The 20,429-nt window shown below is 34.2% G+C and overlaps 1 protein-coding gene across 7 annotated transcripts in view; it reads right to left on the bottom strand.

Moving 5' to 3' along the window:
- LOC105217862 (fasciclin-2) overlaps positions 1-7,512 on the bottom strand; it is a 192,317-nt gene extending 184,805 nt beyond the window's left edge. For 2 of the 7 annotated variants that reach the window (XM_011193095.3, XM_054232197.1), the window contains exon 1: positions 6,843-7,511. The gene's annotated coding sequence lies outside the window, so the exon portion shown is untranslated. Of the gene's footprint in view, positions 1-6,842 lie in introns of all 7 variants that reach the window. The other 5 variants (XM_011193096.3, XM_054232198.1, XM_011193090.3 and 2 more) reach the window with 4 other exon arrangements.
- Positions 7,513-20,429: the final 12,917 nt, after the last annotated feature.

The following is a 20,429-nucleotide window of genomic DNA, read 5'->3' as shown; positions in this document are numbered from 1 at the left end:
GTATTTAAAATATTTTTTTTTTATTTTTTTAACTTATTTTTTCCCCTCTTTAGTCGATATACATATGTATATCTGTTTAACCACAAAACATATTCGTAATTTTTTATGAAAATGTTTTTGAAAAGTAGCTCTTATACTCTATTACCGAATATTTCTTATTTGGTTTAGAAATTACTACTTGCGACTTCAAAATAATCAACGCACTGAAGTAAGTATAGGTGAGTACATGGTTTTAAGGCAACCTTTCTTTTAACGTGTTATTTATTGCCTTTTGTGAAAGAAAGTAATTTTGTATTACTATCTTTGACTATATATTATAAGACTAGGGATCATATTATATTTTTAAGAGAAAAACAATATTTTCAAAAATATATCTTTCATAAATTTTGCTGCTTTCTCGTAAAATGGAATAAAGCAAACAGTTCGAATTTAAATTTTATTGATATTTAATTTAGCACATTCTCAGACCGAAAATAAAAAGCAGAAAACATTTTATATTTGAATACAAAATATATGTATTTTGCGAAGAATTCTAAAATTTCTGTTCTTTGCAACTTTTTTGATTTCTCTATTTTTCTTAAAAAATTTTATTTAGGTTATTTTTTTATTTAAAAATATATAAAATTATTAAAAAAAGTTGTCTTTAAAAAAGTATACTTTTTTATTATTATTTAAAAGCATGGAAACCCTTCAATTAAAAACATTTTAAAGCACATATTTTCCCTCGGAAATTTTAACCATTTTCCCTCCACATTTCCAGCATTTTTCACATACAAAAATACTTCCTTTCGTTTTCTCTAATTACAAGCGCATCGCGACATGTCATTTTTCAAGTTTTCGCTACCTGTAATTAGAAGCCCATAAATAAAACTACCAAAAAACCAAACGAAAATTACATACTGGACAATGCCGATAAGCGAAACAACAACACTAACAATTACTAAAACAGCTGAAGAGCGTAACGATCGCCAACAATTAGCGGCAAATAAATTTCTTTATTATTATGTATTATAACCGTAAATGGCTTGCAGTTATGACGGGAATTTATGTTTGGTGTTTTAAAATTGTTGTTGCTTTTTTCCAAGCACGCATTTACAGAAACATACTGAAATATGAGCATATGTATGCATTATTAATGATCATATTTCATGCTCGATGTTGTTGTTGGCTGTTTTTTGAAATTAAACATAACTCCAAGCTAATTATGTGCAACAACATTTGTTACAGTGCGTTGAAATGTGTGACAGCCGAAAGCACAGCAGCGAGTAGCCGCTATGAAAGGTAAGCTGAGGGAAATTAAATTTTCGAAAGTTGTTTTTGTTCTTTAATTTTTTTTTACTTCACTACAATATTTTTTTACTTTAATGATAGGTACAATGAACCATTGTGCACCGCTTGAGTTATGAAAACTCGTATTGTTAGAATATAAACCCCGTAATTGCTGAGTGATGAATGATGACTAAGTTAAAGAATCATAAAAGTAACACTGTAGAAATTAGTTTAAGCGCTTTAAATGTTGGAAAGTTGTTGGGGACTTAATGCATTTTTTAATGTCTGTTAATTTGGAAAGTATTTTAATGCGCTGAAAAGCGAGTAAGTGAGTTCAAACACCTTTTCTTTCAGGCTGTTATCCTCAGCGTGGCAAATGGTGAGCAAGTAGAAGGCATACAAACTAGATATATATATTTTAGAATATATACATATATCGCTCATTTACTTGACCATTTGTATAAAAATTTCATTCCGATGCGTAGGAAAATAAATCGTGATATAAGATATAAGGTTTGACAACTTTTTTTTATTTTTTTTCTGAACTATCAACATCTCAAGAATATTGTGTTAAAGTTTTAGGTCATTCGGAGAAAACTAACGAAGTTACAGCAGGTTGAATAACGGTACCTCCAGCTACCTGCGCTGAGTGTACAAAACTTTGAATCGATTTTCCCAAATATGTCATTTTTAAAGTCGGTGACCAGCCTATAGAATAAACTACTGCATCGATCATTTTGAAATTTTGAACAAAAATTATTCCGAAAATTTTAATTACTAACAATTTTACAATAACAAATAGGTCGATTTTTTTTCGTCTAAAATCGTCATTTTGGCTTGAAAATGCTACCAAAAATTGAAAAATTAAAAAAAAACTCGACGTCAATTGAAAGATAAACTAATAAACTAAAGAAAGCATTTTGATTTTTTGGTTTCGGATGATCCAGTGATGGTGTAGGCTGGTCACCGCACAAAAACTTTTTTTCGAGGTGCCTGCAGAGATCGACGATAAATCCGTTATTCCTTGCTATTTGTCGATAAAACTTTTTTTAAGTATCCTTCAAATGTTGTACTTTCCTATAATAATAAGTAAAATAAACCTACAGCAATAATTTTTTCTAAAGAAATTCATGAAAAAAGGTCTTTTTTCGACGACACTTTTTAGATGTGCCAGAATTAGTTTTTTTTTACGAAATAACGACATATTTTGTATTCCAAAACATATTGAGAAAAGGTGAATTTGATTTTCTTTTCAGAAAGAACGACACATTTTGTATTACAATGATATTGCTGAAAAATTAATAAATTTTTCATATTGCTTTTTTCGGTAACACATTTGACTTAAGACGGCGAAATTGATTAATATTTTTCAGAAATAACAACATAATTCAAAGTAGGTCACATTTATGCCCAAGAAAAAGTATTAGTACACTCTAATACTAATATTTAATATATTACAGGCCACTAGTATTGTCAAAAAACTGCTGGCATTTTTCTATAAATGCCAAATGTGACAATTGAAAACTTTAAATAGCTCTCCTCAAAAATCGAGGGTTGTAACACTATATTTGGGTTGTAACACTATTAAAGTGAATGAGCGTTATGAGTAAAAAAACATATTTGGTAACAATTAGTTTTTATGTGAGAAAATCTAACTTTCAAAAATCTCTAATACATGAATTCTGCGAGAACTGTATTAAACTTTTTTTATATAAAATATGTTTTTGTTTTTGCGGAATAAATAAGTTGAACGGAAGTTTTTTAAAACAGTGAAAGAATAACGCTGAACATTTTGATATTAAACGCGTAAATCTGGAAAGAGCAACGCTGGAATTTTATTGGTCAGTTTTAGATTTTGCTCTCGCATGTACTATAACGTATTTCTTTGAGTGCAGTTTAAGTAAAAAGCTTGCTGTAGGACTTTAGGATAGCAGAAAACTATATTTATACAGTTTAGATTATATTTCAGATGATTTTTTTATTTTCTAGTGGATACAATGCGGTTATCAATCTATTAAATTTAAAATACAGCATAAAAATGTTTGTGAAGAATATAACATTTTAATGAAAAAAAGGTGCTTTATTCTATATTATTTGGTATGTATACTGAGTAGTATGTATACTGGTTTATAAAATTAAATCACTCTTAATACTTCGGTAAATACTTCATCAAGCTATCATCAGTTGGCTAGACTAGAGTTGAGTGAAGAAAACATTAATATATATCCATTTCTAAGCATTAATTGCAAAAATTTCCATTATGAAAGCTCTGAGCGGAACCGCAATTTGTGCCACAAATTAACCGCAAACAATAACAAGTGAGTATTGAGTGTATAAATTTTTTTTATTTACACACACAAAGCCACAAGTTTAGCTATAAATGTGGAAATTTGCCACTCAAAATACATTTTGTACTAAAGCAATTTACACAGTTGGCAGATTAATTGAATTAAAAAGAAAAATTCAAGTAAAATCGATTATACATTATCCTAGACTTGTAAATAGCGAAACTAAACAAATATAAGTTATATTAGTATTGAAGTTGTTTTGCTATGAAGGCTTTGAAGATATATAGAATTTTTAATTAATTAACACCTATTCACATATGCCATTTTCTTAAAATTCTATTGAATTAATGAACTCACGTCAATGCATTGCGAAGTATGCTTGCAAATTGTACTAAAGGGTGATTTTTTAAGAGCTTGATAACTTTTTAAAAAAAAAAAACGCATAAAATTTGCAAAATCTCATCGGTTCTTTATTTGAAACGTTAGATTGGTTCATGACATTTACTTTTCGAAGATAATTTCATTTAAATGTTGACCGCGGCTGCGTCTTAGGTGGTCCATTCGGAAAGTCCAATTTTGGGCAACTTTTTCGAGCATTTCGGCCGGAATAGCCCGAATTTCTTCGGAAATGTTGTCTTCCAAAGCTGGAATAGTTGCTGGCTTATTTCTGTAGACTTTAGACTTGACGTAGCCCCACAAAAAATAGTCTAAAGGCGTTAAATCGCATGATCTTGGTGGCCAACTTACGGGTCCATTTCTTGAGATGAATTGTTCTCCGAAGTTTTCCCTCAAAATGGCCATAGAATCGCGAGCTGTGTGGCATGTAGCGCCATCTTGTTGAAACCACATGTCAACCAAGTTCAGTTCTTCCATTTTTGGCAACAAAAAGTTTGTTAGCATCGAACGATAGCGATCGCCATTCACCGTAACGTTGCGTCCAACAGCATCTTTGAAAAAATACGGTCCAATGATTCCACCAGCGTACAAACCACACCAAACAGTGCATTTTTCGGGATGCATGGGCAGTTCTTGAACGGCTTCTGGTTGCTCTTCACCCCAAATGCGGCAATTTTGCTTATTTACGTAGCCATTCAACCAGAAATGAGCCTCATCGCTGAACAAAATTTGTCGATAAAAACATTTCGAACCGAACACTGATTTTGGTAATAAAATTCAATGATTTGCAAGCGTTGCTCGTTAGTAAGTCTATTCATGATGAAATGTCAAAGCATACTGAGCATCTTTCTCTTTGACACCATGTCTGAAATCCCACGTGATCTGTCAAATACTAATGCATGAAAATCCTAACCTCAAAAAAATCACCCGTTAGTTGCGAATTGGTCAGAAACTAGATCTGTCTCAGTCAGAAAAATTATTCCACAATAACATTAAAAAATTTATGTGAATGAGAATTTCGCTAATTGCTGGTTATACAGACATGGAAGCAACAAAATATATTTTATAACGATGCCAAATTTGTTTCTGATTATTATACATATATTCATAATTCAAATTAATTTTTATGTGAAAAAAAAATGTAATTTGGTAAACTTTAGAAGAATTCCAAAATTATTGAAGAGATAGAGGGCTATGCATTCTTAAATTATTTAAAATTTGTTTTTAAAAGCAAACATTGTATGACAAGAAATTGTAGATTTTATGAAGTCGTTTGGAATTTATGTGCTTTTAAATTTGCAACAAAATTGCCAAACTAATATATATGTATGTTTAAATAATTTTTTTAATGAAATTTGTTACATATGTATGAAAATCCTTTGCTAGAATTTTAAGGATGGTAAAAATGAGTTAGATGTTTACAGATATTTCTGGAAATTCATAGAATTGTTTCGAAATTTAAATTTGTCTAATAAATTATTGTAATTCTCCAAAAGCATTTTCTGAAAATTTCAAAAAGATTTAACGTTAAATAAAATTTTTAAAATTTTTAAATTCCTCATACATTTTTTCTATTTTTTTACACGTTTAAAAATATTTCTGACATTTTTCTAAACAAATGTATCAAATTGTTTTATACATTTTTTTTCTTCTGTAAAATTCCTAAAGGTTGAAAACTAAAATAATTTTTTTCAAATGAATTATTTAAATCCAACATTTTTGAAATTCTCTAAAAGCTTTGAACGCTAAAGTAATTATTTTTCATAAGCTTTTGTGATATTCAAATAATATACATACATCGCTGCATTTAAATATTAACAAAAAAGTAATTTGAATAATTTATATTTTTATACTTTGTTGCTTTTGAAAATAATTACATTTTACATATGTATATTTCGAATTTACTTTGAAAATTTTAATTTTTGGAAATAAGCGGATTTCATATTTGTGCACTATTTTAACGGTTTTCTTAGATAATATAAAAAAATTAGCTTAGCGCTCATAAAAATAAATTTCAGCTGCTATTACAAAGAAAAAGGAAAATACAAAATTCAATTACACTAGTCGTAATGTCATTCACTTTAAATTTAATTTGTATTTAATTTTTTTTACAGTAAATTCCTTCCATAAACGCCAGTCAACGCAACATAAAACTAAATCAACTGCCTGCTTTGCCACTTTTAATAACTCAAAACGCCGCTGCCAAAACCAAACATTTATAAATAACAAAAATATGTATATATTTTTGTTGTCACTTGTGTTTTTGTATTTCCAAATTTCCTTTCTAGAATATTTCTACTTTATTTTTATTTCGCTTTAGTTTTCTGTATGTCGCATTCATGAATTTCATTTGCGCTTTTCGTCCGCTAACACACTGCGCTGCTAAACAAACAAACGAACACACACACATACACACTACATTTGTGCAATGGAAAAATATATTTCTCAATTTATTTAATACATTTTGTCCAACAACAACAACGTCACCAGCGCTTTTATCTGTTATTGCTGTTTGTTTTACTACTTTGCGCTTAAGCGCTTTGTGGCTGACTGCCTTTTGGCCGTGTCTCACACAAAGTTGGTCAGAACGGAATGTGAAAACTGGTTGAGTGTGGACTGTAAGGGGTCATTGGGGGTGCCGGCCGGTGTGTGTGAAACAATGGGAATGCTTGCGCGTCGCACCGGGCAGGCTTTTGGTGCTTAAATCCAGTTTTGGCTTGAGTCTTGTAAGTGTCGAGTGTTGCAGGTAGACAATGCAACAAGTTTCGAAAGCTTGTATATTTTTTATAGCTTCCTTTTTTTCAGCTGCTGCGAGCAAGTTTTAAATTGAAATATATTTTTGCTTAATTCTAGCTTATGAGAAAAAGTAGTAAAACGTGTAACACCAACCATTAATTGCACGTGCAACTGCGTACGCTGGAATTCTGCTGGCTGACACACTTGCCAATACACGCTGGCTGGCTGACACACTTGCCAATACACGCTGGCTGGCTGTTGATAAAACACACACGCACACGCGTACAAATGCCAATAAGCGTTTTGACAGCGCACCAAAAATTGTCAAAAGTCGGAACGGCGACACACTTTTCGTTTGTGTGTGCTTTGGCTTTTTTATTTGCAGTATTTTCAGTAAATTTGTTTATTTTCTGCTTCAAAGAACACTTTGCACAATTATTTAGAAATATTTTATTTTATTTTTTATCGAAAAAAATAAAAATAAATTCGCGCCGTTTCGTACGAATTTTTTCGTCACTGCGTTCTTTTTTTTTTTGCTAATTATTTTGTAATATTTATTTGCTTTAATTCACACACTCACTATCGGAGCGACGTCACCACTGAAACGAACTCAACGCAATCGAATGCCAAGTAGAACTGAAGTTGCGTACACTCGCGTCTACTCTGTGCCGTTACAAGCAGCTATGTGTTCGAAATTGTTTCCTCGTCGCTGTCGTCGTCGCCTAGTGTTCGCTTTTGCTTCGCATTAAGCTGTTTGTATTGGTACTCCAAGTGGTTTTTGGTTTTGTGCCGTTTTGCCGTTGTTCCAACTGCGCGCTGCGCTGCCAATGTTGTTACTAAATGCCAGCGCTGCGTCATTATTTCGATAAAGTATCTCACAGATACAATTGGAAATGTTGCGCGCTGGTGTTGGTGCTGCTGGCGATGTTTGTGAAGGTGGTGTTAGTGACGTAGCTGCTCGCAACATGTCGTTGAGAGCGTGCATGTTGCAGAGAGCGCACATTGAATATGTTTATAAACATTTTGTGTTGCTGTGAATTTGGAGAAAATTTGTTGAACTGTGTGAACCGTATAGGAAGTAGGAACAAGTAACAACCTAATTTTATGGCTTTTAGGGTACAACGACGGAGTGAGCTAACGGCGTATTATATTTCAGAATAGACTTTTAAAGCTTCTTAAAAATCGTTGTTGCTGTAGATACTTGTGGAATAATAGTTCACTTTTGGGGTATCAACGGCAGTTGAGGCATAAAAAAACTCTCAGCTTTAAAAGCTATCAGATCATCAAGTTTAAAACCACAAATCCTACAAATAGAATACTTTAACGAAACGTTTCAACTGAGGGTCGACTTGCTTCCTGCAGATGGGGGCAATTTTTCAAGAATATTCATACTTTAGGAATTTATTTTCAGAGAGTATAGAGAGAACGTATAAAGTTCGATAACGTCGAAAAAGAATTTGAGTTCAAAAGAAGTAGCAAAAGAGGAATCTCCCTTTCCCTTCCTATAATTCAAAGCGCCACGTTAATCCCGCTGTGATACGATTTAAAAACAATTAAATAATCAAAAACCAGTCAGACCGAGCGAGGTTTGAGAGTTTTCCAGGTTTTTGTATCCGTTTAAATCCTAGCTATTTAATATCCCTAATTTGTTGAATTCCTTAAAACATATCTATATGGAACTGCAATTCTCCCGGTTACTAGTAACCCATAAGAAGTATCTTGGTTTTGTTTCACTCATGGAAATATGTTTTGCTTGCAAAAACAGTTGATAGTTTGGGGTAGTTATGCATTGTTGGAGTCTCCTGAGCGAATGAGATCGTTATCTTTAAGGTAATATTATTTAGCGGAATTAATCGGTCTCTTTGGTTCGTTCGTGATTATATGGTCGTTTGGTTCAGACTTCAGATATTCACTTTAAATTTGGTGACTATTATAAAGTTCGAAGTCATCTGAATAGTGTCTCCAAAAGACTATAAAATTGTAAAGACTAGTGTTCCTTAGGAGATAAAAATATAGTAACATCTTAAAGTCTAAAATAGAAAATTTTAATATTCTGTTCAACTGTTACTCAGGTTGATACCTTAATCTATAAAGGATTGCCCCTGTTAAATAATTATAAAGTAGTTTTCCGAAATAACGACTATTCGTTTTAACGAAAACCGCTTATAACGAACAAGCAAATTTGTTACATTGAGTACCGTAAATAACGAACATCGAGAATTTGTAAGTACTCAGTTTAACGAAGAACATGAAGAAGACATATGAAGAAAGAGGAAAAAATCAAATAACATCGAACGCAGAATTAAAAATAAAACTGGAAAAAATTCAAAAGAAATGTGCAAATTGAAAAAATGTTGAATTTTATAAAAAAGCTTAAAATTATTGATCAGTACCAAATAGAAGTATAAGTGTCAGAATTAGTCCATTTTAGAAGAATTTATTGGATTTGAATTGTTTTGTTATGGTTTTTCATTTTTTAACAAATAATTAATAAAACAATTTATTAAACTGCAATTTACGGATATATAACTAATTTTTATTGATAAAATTTTTATTGATAAAATACTCGAATTAACGAAAAATTCGATATAGCGAACAGGACTGACAATTAATGTGTTCGTTATTTCGGAAAACTACTGTATATATTGTGGTCGTAAAGGCGTGGTCAGAAAGACACTTTTTTGCTTAAAAAGAGTTCTAACTCACTCACTTCATTAATTTTGTTCTATGAGAAATTACATTACAGCGGGGCGGACTCAAGGAGAAAATGATGTGGATCCAGCGAATGGCAGATGTAATCCTCAATAGAAGATCTAAATTATATTTAATTGTCTTTAGCAAATTTTCGGACAACTATTACATACATAAAATATTTTATATAATTAATTTTCATTTCAATTCCTGCCAAAATGCCACTCCGCAACACTTTCGTGTCCCACTTAAGCAACATGCTGCCACCGACAACAAAAAAACACCAACAAGTTCCTACCACTTGCATTATCTATTTTCACAGCTCACTGAACAGTCGTATATATTCACATAAACAGCACACATATACAACAACACGTATTAGCGACGCTCAACAGGTGTGCATGTTCGAAAAATTGGTGTCATTGTGCGCCGAGTTTGATGACATCATTCCATTCTCTGGTTTGAGCACAAATTTTATCTGCGGTCGGTGCTGTGCAACACATACGAATGGCCAGCAACATTTGAAGCAACTCGAAAAAGATAAAAAGAGGGTTGGTTGTTGGTGAGCTTGCAACATGTGTATCTGTGTGTGTACTGCAATACACTTTAAACAGGTTTCGTGAAGAGAAATTCTGGTATGTCGCTTTTCGAACTTCCAATTGGAGTTTTGTGAGAGCGGCATGCATAATGTTGAGATACATTTGTATATGTAACGTTTAGATATTTCGCCAGTAGTTGATGTGTAGATAATTTTGTTGCTGCAACATGTGTATAAACATGGAATGCTGTATGTTACTTTTGAAGGCATGAAACAAACACGTATAGAAAATTAAAAATTACTTCCAGCAATATATTTTCATACTAAAATTTTAAAGTCCTAAAATATAAATGAAGTATTGTTAGAATGATTTTATAACAATAAAGTAAATTAATAAATACACTGTAGACAATTTGCTAAAATTTTTATTTTTATATTTTGTTTTTGGAATAATATAATATTAATACAACTTTGCTTCCGCCGTTTTTTTGTATTAGGTCTACAACTTTGTTTCCGCCGTTCTTTTTTGTAAATTTAAGGCTTTTCACTTAGGACAGCCCCACCGTACGTATCCGAAAGCATTCGATGACCCTCAGACGCACTTTTCTTGGAATTAAAAAAGAAAAGCAAAATATCCCACAAATGTCAAGAATTCGGCTCAAAAAATGACATTTTCAGTTGGGAATAAGTTTGGGACGCAAACAGATCTCTACAAATATTTTGTTGGGTTAATGTTGACACAAATGTCCAAGATCGATATAAAACGATTTAATCGATCAGTGCTTGACCCTAGAGACATCTATTGAAAAACGGCGGAAGAAAATTTGTAGACCTAATTTATATTTAAAAAAATAATAATGATTACGTTGACAGATTTCATAAATTTAATATTAATTAAATTAATATTTTAATTAATTTTTCTTTATCCGTTAAATATATTTTTAATGAAATTGTTCAATCAAGAAAAGTTATGAAGAAACATTTCAACAAAAAATTTAAATATTAATATTAATTTTAATTTAAATACTTTTAAAAATATGTTTTAAGAAAACAGTCTTAAACAATATATTAAATTTTAAAAATATTACTTTTTATTTTTAATATGTGAGTGTTTATCAAGCGGAAGTGACTGCTATAAAGTATTGACGGATATACTACTTCAGAGCTCAGCGACCTTCTGAGAATTGACGAAATTGTTGGACTTATGAGCTTGCGCAGTTATGAAGTGCCTAACTTACTCTCAATACATGGGAATCACAATAACATGGGAAGATGTAGGTGCACGCTATCCTATTGTGGTTTACTACTGGACGGTTGGGCCTCGGCTGAGTTTGACAAGCGCTGATCAGTTGCGCAGTCGCCAGATTCTTCTGGCATAAGGTGAATCGCAAGTGGTCTACGGAGCTCTTCGACAAGCAAGGTTCGTCTTTACTTAATCGTATGGGTTAAAACAGGCCATTGTCTCTACGACATACACGCTGTTAGGTTAAAAATGAAAAATCCATGCACAAGTAGTAGGTTCAGGGCGCTTTGTATGGTCTTAATATCTAGCCAAAGGGAGATGATCCTGGCTTCACAGAGAATTGCCTCTCATAGGCTAAGTGTGTTTCCCTACAACCTTATCTAACCTAAACTGACATAGTTATGGGCATCAAATAGTTTTTATATACCTATCGAATGATAAAAATATAGGACTTGTTTCATTACTCATTTAAATTTCATTTTCTAACATTTTTCCAAAATATATTTTTTATACATTAGCTATTTTTATCCATAAAAATTTTTGGAAGTAAGATTTTTAAAACTTTTTAGTTTATTAACCATATTGGAAAGATTCGAGTATCATATGAAATTAATAACAACTGGCAACCCTTTAAAATATTTTGAAATTAAAACTCTTACTATATGAAACCTATATTCAAATAAACTTTTACATTATCAATTTTGTGGAATTAAGACATTAACAGGTGGCATCACTCTTTCAAAAATATTTGTCTACTGGATGTTTAATCATATACAGTCAGTTGAGTATGCACATAACTGATCCCTATATTTAAAAGTATTTGGCTAAAATATTGCAACAAAAATATGGCAACACTAATTAAAATTTGTAGAATTATATGAATCTTAATATTTTGCACTTTGGTTAACCCTTTCATGCCCAATGTTGCCTATAGGCAACATTGCACTTACCGGCTTCTAAATCTTGTTATTTAAATTTTTTTGACCACCGGTTTTTTCAATTATGTAGACTTATGTGCTGTTTTTCTGTTATGAGCTGTGCACGTATTCATTCAGTATGTATTTTCCGCAGAGTGGAATTGTCAAAATCTGTTTCGCGAAAAAAGTTATCCTAAAGTGGTTTTACAAAAGGTGTTCAAAAACATAAAAATAATTTATTTATTTTAAAACAAAGTGAACTATATAAATAAGTAAAGATTAGAGAGTCATTAAAAACAAAAAATCTATGAGAAAAGTGTTTAGTTTATAAGCAACATCCTGTAACTAATGAACCAGGATACATAGGACTTTGAAATTTTTATCACTTCATATTTTAGTTAAGTCTAATATATATCTGTACTAAAAAAATGTTAGCTCCGCACATTTTAATTCAGGAATGAGAGGGTTAAATATTTTAGATGTGTTTAATTAAATACATTTATGGGGTCATATGTAGGGGGGATGGGGTCATATGTAGAAGTTCACGCAAGTGAGGAAAGTTTCTGATTGCCATTCACTTGGGAGTGGCCAGGAACGATTTTTTTGCATATGACTCAAGCAGCTCACGACTTCCGGTTTTAGACCAAGTATCCCCTGGGTAGCTAACAGACATCCGTTTGGAGGCGAGCTAAAGTGAGAAGGCGAAGCCCGCTTGTGCGGTTTTGCGTAGGGCTTGGGACCCACCACATAAAAAAATCTCCCCAATAAAAACAAACACCGAGCCTCGGATGAGAAACCCCTCTTTTGATGACGACCCCTGCAAACGTACTAAGGATCATGATTTGAGGGCATGCACCTGGAATGTCCGGACTCTTAATTGGGAAGGTGCTTCTGCCCAGCTGGTTGATGTCCTCATACAACTAAAGGCTGACATCACCGCCGTCCAAGAAGTGCGATGGACGGGACAAGGACGGAAGAAGGTGGGTCCTTGTGACATCTACTACAGCGGCCATATAAAGGAGCGCAAATTTGGTGTTGGATTTGTGGTGGGGGAGAGACTACGTCGCCGAGTCCTGGCATTCACCCCGGTGGATGAACGTCTTGCCACAATCCGCATCAAAGCGAGGTTCTTCAACATATCGCTGATTTGCGCCCACGCCCCAACGGAAGAGAAGGACGATGTGACCAAAGATGCTTTCTATGAGCGCCTAGAACGCACCTATGAGCGCTGCCTCCGCCACGATGTCAAAATCGTGCTTGGCGATTTCAACGCCAGGGTGGGTAAAGAAGGTGTCTTTGGCACAACAGTCGGAAAATTCAGCCTCCATGACGAAACATCGCCAAACGGCCTGAGGCTGATCGACTTCGCTGGGGCCCGAAATATGGTTGTCGCACTCGCGTCTTGGCTCCCACGTCACTGTTGACAGTCATAACTTTGAAGTTGTAGATAATCTGGCATAATCTGCGTTTATCTGGAAACCAGCATTAACAACACCAACAATGTCAGCCTTGAAATCCAACGCAGAATCACTCTTGCCAACAGGTGCTACTTTGGACTGAGTAGGCAATTGAAAAGTAAAGTCCTCTCTCGACGAACCAAAATCAAACTCTATAAGTCGCTCATTATTCCCGTCCTGATGTATGGGGCTGAAGCGTGGACGATGACAACATCCGATGAGATGACTCTTGGGGTTTTCGAGAGAAAGGTTTTGCGCAAGATTTATGGTCCTCTAAACATTGGCAACGGCGAATACCGCAGACGATGGAACGATGAGCTGTACGATTTATACGACGACATTGACATAGTAAGAGGACGACCTCCACTCCGGTGGAAAGACCAAGTGCAAAGTGACCTGGCTTCACTTGGTGTTTCCAGTTGGCACCAAAAAGCAAAAAGGAGGAATGAGTGGCGCGCTCTGGTGGATTCGGCTATAATCGCTTAAAGCGGTTCCTACGCCAAATATATATATATATATTCATTTGAAATTTACGAAAACGTGGCAAACTGAAAATATTTTTTGGTTTAATTCATTTGAGGACAATAAAAAGTCCAATTCACTTCAGCCTCCAAGAGCATATCCTCTGTATTTAAAGCTTCTAGCTATTTTTTGTAACTTTTAAATCGATAGCTGGTTTCTTAAATCATAAAATATGTATAACGGTACATCCGAAGTCAGTGAACGTCTGCACGCGAAACTCGCACACAACTAAATTTAGAAAACAATATTATAAATTTATTTCGCTTTCGCGCACTTTGAGGCGCCACAACATCAAAGGAGCGCGTGCAGTGTTGCCATCTCGCATTTCTACTCTAATATTTCTACTTAGATATGTTCTTGTTAGTAATGTGCACAAGGTAAACGAATTATTTGCAACATTGCATGCATTCATGCAACCATAAATCAGTTTGTGGGAAAACGCATCAATTGCTGCTGCAACAATAACAACAACATCATTAAACAACAACAAAGTAGCATAGAAGATGAAACAAGCGAATGGTTATGCATTAGTACCGCAACAACAATGGCCTTAAATAATGGACCGTTATGTGTGGCGGCAGTAACGCCACAGGACAACTGCAATACAAACAAACACATCAGCAACATAAAGGAAACAATTTAATTTATGAGGCAAAAGGAGCAGATTTTGAAGAAAACGAAAATGCATGTAAAGCAAACACGAAATTGAATGAAGACAAACAACAAAAACACATAATAAAATATAAGAAATGAAGGCAAGGCCATAAATAATAAATAAAAAACATTTTGGGGTGCAGAGAAATTGCAACAAAAAAATAATAAATAAAAATTGAGTTGCCAGTTGGTAAAGGAGTTGCGAAAAAATGAGTGCAGACGCAGTTATGCGCCCAAAGATATGAGCATAACAAAGTTGCGAAAAATCATAACGCAGTGAGGAACCAAAAAACAAAAGGCAACAAATTAAAAATGAAATGGAAGCGCGCTTTAAGGACAGCGAAAGTAGTGCAAGTGTAAGCAAGTAGTAAACGCTTAAATGCTGCAAGCGCGGACAGACATACACACAGCCATACAAGCAACGCCTCGCTACTGTCTACAAGCGTTTGCCTACAATTTAAGCTGGCAAGTAAAGCAGAAATGCGTGCGGATAACAAGCGTAGTAAGGGTTACAAAAACCACATTAACAATAATGGCTGTGCTACAGAACAATAACAATAACAATAATAGCAATGATAGCGTTCAGCAAAAAAAAAAAAACATAAAAATAAAAAAAAATTATAAAAATTCGCAACAGTTTCCGAGCTGGGTCCTGTGCGCCATCGCGAGGACAGTTCGGTCCGCCGGCAATTCGTGCATATCCTTCATGGCGTTAACTGCATATGTATTGTTTCCACATCTCAATATATATATGTGTGTGTGTGCAACCGTTTATCCCCTCACGCATATAAATCACATATCGGCATGGTTTGGTAAATTGCCGGCTTCGCAATGCAAACGCTGCATGCGAGCGTGATAAATTGCACTTGCTGTGCAAAAAAAGTCGCACAGACGGCAAGCATACATAGATACATCGGAGATATATTTTGTTTACAGTTACTAAATGAAGTGTGTCGATTAAATGTGATTCACGGATAAAGTGTGGGGTGGCAGCGTTTAGATGAGATACAAGTTGTTAGAAGGTGGAGGATATCGATCTCCTAATCATAAAAACGACCGAAGTGACTTGCTGGTGAAAGGTACCCATTACAATTTGAATTTAACTCAAAACAACACACAATTTGATATGTTTTCATAGAATCGTATCTCAATAATAACAACTAATCATATATAAAAAATATTTTCCAAAAACCCGAAGCTGAAACTTTCGAAACTCAGACTCTTACAAAAAATACATTCTGCCATTTCAGGTTCCTGAACAGGTTGCTTAAGAGGTTACGATTTCAAAATTTTCTTTATTGTCTTATGAAATTCTAGAATATTGTATTAAAATTTCAAGCTCATCCGAGTAATTATTGTGTGGATATAGCCTGAAGAAGTTGGGCACTCCAAGGTAGTTTTATTGTCACTCAAAACATTAAACTCGGTTTTCTCAAAACATTGATTTTATAACTATTGTACCGATCTTGTTGAAATTTTGTACCGATTTTCGAGTTACATCTTACAAAAACTTGGACGAAGATTTCTCCAGAACTATTGAAATGATCTTGTTAATATTTAGAACCTCGCTTCGATATTCATTTTTCAAAAACTTGGATGATAGTTTTTTTTCTCTTGTTACTTCTTAAGGTAGCTTTATTATCTCTCAAAACATTAAATGAACTTTTTTCAAAAGTTGGTTGTCGATATACATTTTACAAAAACTTGGACGAAGGAATTTTTTTCATGTAACTTCTTAAGGTCCTCAATAGTATCAGATTGAATTTATGAAACTATTATCAAGTTCACTTAATTATGCCATGATAGGTGACAAGTAAACATTGCAAAATGAAAGCCTCAATATTTTCAGATTTTCATTCGGCCTCTGATTTTTATTTTCAAGAAGGAAAAACTCACTGGCGGTCATCAATGTTTGAAAAATTGTTTATCCTGCTGATAAGCCTAGATAGTCAGTTCCCTCTGGAGAATACCATAATCACTCATTTAAGTAGTCTCGCAACCATTATATTCTATGTACATGGCAATCTTGCATTACTAGTTTTAGAAATCTTTGTTGCGACGTGATTATAATTACAGCTCCGAAGCAACTCTTAACTTTCAGAATATTTGGGAGCCATATGAGTGATCTTTATGATATGTTTATCGCCTTCATTCTGATTTCTGTTGCTAGCTCAAGTAATAACTATGGAAATTAAACCGCCCTTCTTGTAGATTTTAATTTTCAAACACGAAGATAATGTTATAATTAAAATGTTATTGGTAGATGATAGAAAAGAACTAGTTGAATAAAATTAAAACAACGGTATTATTAATACCTCATATTTCAGATTATGATAAATTATAAGGTGGGACGGGAAACCCTTTCCATCCTTAATAAAAGACAGGACCGATCAGAGAGCTTTATCGCTTTATTCATCAATAGAAAAAATGGACAACGTTTTGGGATTTAAGCAACAAAAGAGCGATCTCATGCTCATATAGACTCGGGCAATATTATTGGAAGGAAGGTATTTGTTTTTTTAATATTTAAGAACGTAATATTTCTATTTTTTGATACAATTGGTCCATTATATTTTAAGAACAGGAACATAATGCAAAATATGGTGGCTATGTGATGAACTTTGTATCTTTGTGTAAACAAATTCTGTTAATATAGTACGATATCATTCATGGTGACTGATCATTAATCGAGAAATCTACTTGATTTAAAACCATTAGAGGTGGAATAATAATCTTATCGACTGACATCCGAATATTCTTTTCGTTTTCGGTTAATATTTTTCGAGAATATTCACTAGATGGTTGGTCTGCTTCGAATTCATGTTCATAAAACAAATTTTTTCATTGTTTATACCAAAACAATATCGATATTATATGTTATATTTATATATATACATATATGTTATCATTACAAAGAAGATGACACCAACTGATTCGATTTTCGATTCGAATGTTTTTATGGAGTTTACACTCGAACTAAGAGGAAATTTTCGACACAGATAAGTCTCTAGGAGGGTCTTGTAACTTTAGGCCTCACGTTTTCGAGGTCTAATCTTAAAGACGCAACTATCATTCTTGTATCAGATGTGTTACTATGTGTTTTTTATACTCTCGCAAAGAGAGTATTATAGTTTTGTTCACATAACGGTTGTTTGTAACACCCAAAACTAAACGAGTTAGATATAGAGTTATATATACCAAAGTGATCAAGGTGAAGAGTGCGTCCGTCTGTGCAAGCTGTAGTAAAAATTAAGGTATCTTGATGAATCTTGGAACACTTGTTTCTTGGCACCATAGGAAGGTTGCTTTCGAAGATGATGAAACACATAAAGTGCCATAACTAAGCCATAAATAAAGCTATGGAAATAAAATTTTATATGAAGGATCGCACTATGAAGGGGCATATTGGGATGTAATTTTTTTACGAAAGTGGACATGGCCCCGCCCTCCAAGTTTTTTATACATATCTCGTAAACTACTAAAGCTTTATCAACTAAATTCGCAGGAGTCGTTTTTTTCTGGCATTTTCTTATATAGTCCAAAAATGGAGGACATCGGATTATAACCACGCCCACCTCCCATACAAAGGTTATGTTGAAAACGACTAAAAATGGCTTAATTCAGTAAGGGAAAAACCAGAAACCTTAAATTTCATTATTAAGAAGGTACAGAAGGGCTCCACCCAAATTGATATACAAAATTTTAAGTGGGTGTGGCTCCGCCCACTTATGGGTCAAAAACCATATCTCCGAAACTACTCGACCAATATCAATGAAATTTGGTTTGCAATATTTTCTTTGCATCCCACTGATATGTTGTGAAAATAGGCCAATCGGTTCACAACCACGCCTACTTCCTATATACCAGAATTTTGAAGTCGACCTGAATAGTTTACTTTATAATATGTAAAGTAAGCACTAGTGAAGATATCGGAACAGATCTTTGCATAAATACTACAGTGTGGCAGCCCCTTTCAGAAAATCGCCGAAATCGGACCATAAGTTTTCAAGGCCCCATATATCGAATATGAGGACCTCAGTGCTTCTAACCTAATATTAGGGTTTCCAACTTTCAATGGACTTTATACATATTTATGCTTCGACCGAGTTAAACGCATTCAAATGTGACGCAATAGACTCAGAGTACTTAATAGACTTAAATATAATAAATCCATTTTTAATATACAATTTTATAAAACTTCCTTTGTTCACATTTTCGACTCACTGTGCTATCTACTGGCGCTGTCAATTCTACAATGTGAAGATATCAATATTATCGGCATTTTTCTACCAAAATATTTTATCCCTTGTCGTTGTTGTTGCAACGTGCAGCATTTATACTCAATGATTTTCAATGCCTGCACGCGACACTTCCATTTGTATTTCTCAGCATGTGTTGGTGTATGTGTGTGCGTGTGAGCGCTCGTTCTTTGCCGCCAACAAATTCATTTTCGGTTTTTGTAACGATTTCATGCTTCCTGGCAGCTTCTTTAGCTCCTGCGCTGCTTACACATACATATGTAAGTCCTGCTTCAATCTTTGTTCTGTGTGGATTTGTTGTTGCTGTGTGTGAGTTCGCCCGTTTCGCTTTCAGTTGCACAATTTTTAATATGTGTATATTAATAAATATTTTCCAGCGTCAACAACAAGGATAACAACTATAACAATAACAATAACAATCAAAAGAAGCATGTGCATGCACATTCATATGTATTTTATGCCCGGCAGCACAGTCGCCACAAGCGTATGAGAGGCAACAATTCGATAGCTCATAAATAAGAAAATCCGTTCGTTACGCCGCGCTAGTTAAGTCGCAGCGATCGATGTTGCATGCATGTTGTTGCTGTTGTTGTTGTGAAGCGGTAGCATCCTCGTTGCATCCGGCAGATAAATGTTGCACGAGCGCGTACTTGTGGCAACATTCTTTTCATCTCTGTCACATATGCCTTTTTCTATACGCCGTACATCACTACAACTCCCCCGTTCCCGTTACACGAGTACACTTCGTCGATTGCAACATTGATCTGTCTATCGGCTTGTCGCTTGCCTTGTTCTCTACTTCGCCGATATGCAATTCAGCGCCAACAGACAGACAGCAGTCTGCTTGCAACATCACAATGTAGTGTTATCTCTTATTGTTGTTGCTTCTCTTATTGCTGTTGTTGTTGCCGTAATTGTTACCGCTACCGCTATTGCAGCTATTGCACACGTTCGCGTTTTCACCATTTTATGCCCGTAGCAAATTTTACACCACATCGAATTGCAATTGAAATGTTGTTGCGTGTCACGAATTGTGTCGCCGTTTTGTTGTTGTCTTTTTGTTATTTGGTTGCTCGGTATATGAGAGTATCTACTGCAATAGTGTCTGACTAGCACGCGTCTTGCTGCAGGCTTGACTGGTGTAATTTGTGCGACAAGTGCATGGTTTTGCCAGGGTTGCCAAGTAGAATAGTAAATTCTAAGTTACATTGCATTTCTTATAGTCTAGAAGTGCAATTGGAGAAAGCAACTGCTACGACACTGGATCTCAAGACCATAGACAGATACTTTCGTTGTCGATGAAGTTAAGTGAAAAGAGCTGAACTTAAGAAGCGAAAAATAAATTGAACGAAACATGAGACCATATTTTCTAAAGTAGCTTGTTCCTCGGTGATTCTACTAAAAATATTATAGACTAAAAAATCACGAAAATGAGGTCTTAAGGTACACTCAAACAAAG

This window comes from Zeugodacus cucurbitae, chromosome 5 (genome assembly GCF_028554725.1).
Source record: "Zeugodacus cucurbitae isolate PBARC_wt_2022May chromosome 5, idZeuCucr1.2, whole genome shotgun sequence".
Taxonomy (NCBI): Eukaryota; Metazoa; Arthropoda; class Insecta; order Diptera; family Tephritidae; genus Zeugodacus; species Zeugodacus cucurbitae.
Note: the sequence above shows the minus strand (reverse complement) of the source record. Positions and strands in the feature narration are given on the sequence as shown.